This window comes from Sturnira hondurensis, unplaced genomic scaffold (genome assembly GCF_014824575.4).
Source record: "Sturnira hondurensis isolate 20B ecotype Veracruz unplaced genomic scaffold, ASM1482457v3 Scaffold0007487, whole genome shotgun sequence".
Taxonomy (NCBI): Eukaryota; Metazoa; Chordata; class Mammalia; order Chiroptera; family Phyllostomidae; genus Sturnira; species Sturnira hondurensis.
In genome coordinates this window covers 413,502-415,704 of record NW_028080118.1, presented here as the reverse complement: position 1 = coordinate 415,704, position 2,203 = coordinate 413,502, and positions in this window count along the sequence as shown.

Sequence of the window (2,203 nt, the reverse complement as noted above, 5' to 3'; positions counted from 1 at the left end):
TAGTACTTTGCCAATTTCTTTCTTTCTTTCTTTCTTTCTTTCTTTCTTTCTTTCTTTCTTTCTTTCTTTCTTTCTTTCTTTCTTTCTTTCTTCTTTCTTTCCTTCCTTCCTTCCTTCCTTCCTTCCTTCCTTCCTTCCTTCCTTCCTTCCTTCCTTCCTTCCTTCCTTCTTTCTTTCTTTCTTTCTTTCTTTCTTTCTTTCTTTCTTTCTTTCATTTGGGGGATAGGGTGTGATAGGATAGAGAAGAGCCGATAGAGACCAACCAATTGAACATTTGACATTGTTTATTCTTACATTCAACATTAGGTCACACAAAAGAGGACCCAAAGGCTGTTTTTCACCTCAGTCACCATCCTTACTATACAACTATCTTCTGAAGTGGAAGGTCAAGGCCACGTGTATCATGAACCCAAAGCTCAGCCCAACTTTTGGTTCTTTGCTCTTTGACTTTTACCTTCCCTGAAAGTTGTCTGTCAGTATCTGTCATTTGTAGGAAACAATTTAGAAAATCAGTGAGCTGATGCAAATTCTGAGCATAGCTTCAAGTCCCAGATGAGCTTTCCTAAAGCACAGTGGCACTGCAGCATCCTCACTGGTACCTAGGAATAGTACTAATTAATTTTCAGTGCCTTTCCCCACCTGAGAATTTTGGTCAGAAAGACTCATTTATGAAAGATGGCCTGGAGCATATTTAAGCACAGAGCCCTTTAATTGGTGTGAGTGAGCAACAGTTGCACTTTCTGAATTGAGTTCTGCTATGGTTAACCAGAGTGCATAGAGACAACACTAATTGCCTCTTAGATCCCAAAAGGAGAATAGAGAAGGGAAAAAAGAAAACCAAGCAGGAAATAGTCTGACTGTATTACTCCACAGGCATTGTTTCTGTGCTTTGTTTCTTCATATGAACTCTACTTTGAAAAGAAAATATTTGAATTATAAACAGGCAGTGGAGCAGTGGGACTCCATAATACTTTTTGTAATTTGATATAAAATTTCAAAAATCTCTTTCTTTGAGCCCATACCTTGAAGGGAAGAAGATTTATGTTTGAACCTGTTAGGTTTTCTGAAAACTTCATTTTCTTTTTGGGATAGGCTTATTGAATTTAGTACCCTGCCGCTTTAAATACTGAAACATTCTCTTGGCCATGATACACATACATACATGCACATGCAGCTGGATTTTGAGAGCATTTTATTTCAAAAGAGAACTGTCATATTAGTGTGAGAATAAATAGTATAGAATATGTGCTCAATTATAAGATATGTTTTATAAGGAATGAATCATGCTTTTAGGCAGGTAAGCTATATATAAACTCTTTTCATAAATACAATGTGTATGAGTGCAAAAGAAATTGGGAAGGGAGACAGAAATACTGGTAATGCTGTCATACTTGTCTTCTGTGCTATGTTCCTAAAGCCACTGTTCATGATTAAGAGACAAGGTGGCCACCTGGGGACCTCTCAGGTCACAGTGTGTATGCTTACACTGATCTGCTAAAAGATCCAGGGGAAAGCATTTCAATTTTCCCTAATGAGCTTTTCTTAATATGCTGAAATGAACATGATGAGGTAGCAATAGCCAAGCTTTACCAAGTCCCAGGTCAGCACACCACAGCCAACTACACATAGCACTGCTAGAATCACTGGCACTTTGCTGTCTGGTCAGTCACCACATCCAAAACGTCCATTTTCAAAAATGCTCACCTTGCACCAATTTGTAGGACTTGCCCTTTATTGAATCACTTCAGATTTTGACAACTGGTTTGAAATACTGAGTTTTAGGCAATAAAGCATCCTTTTCATTGAAATTGCTCATTGTATGGTGAGGTTTTCAGTTTCACATGTAGCAGCTACTCACCCAGCAGGAAATGAAGACAAGGGATTTTGCAGTTGTTTTCTCCTAGTGTCCTGTTATTGGAGTATGAACAGATGTGAATGGAGGACTGTTCTCTGTCACGTTTCTTGGCACAGGCATGTGCCTTGTTGACACCCTTGCTCAGAGCTTTCTCCCTGCCTGTGCACACAGGCTTTGCCTCACCGCTTAACTTCACCTATGCAGAGCAGTGTAATACAAGACCTGATTATTTTGTGTGATGTTTCCTCCTTCTCTTTGTATTTATATACTCATTTGTTCACTCTGTTTTTCTAGAAATGACTATGGGAAAGCTCCTGTGATACTTTGTATTAAGTGGTAAGCAATACC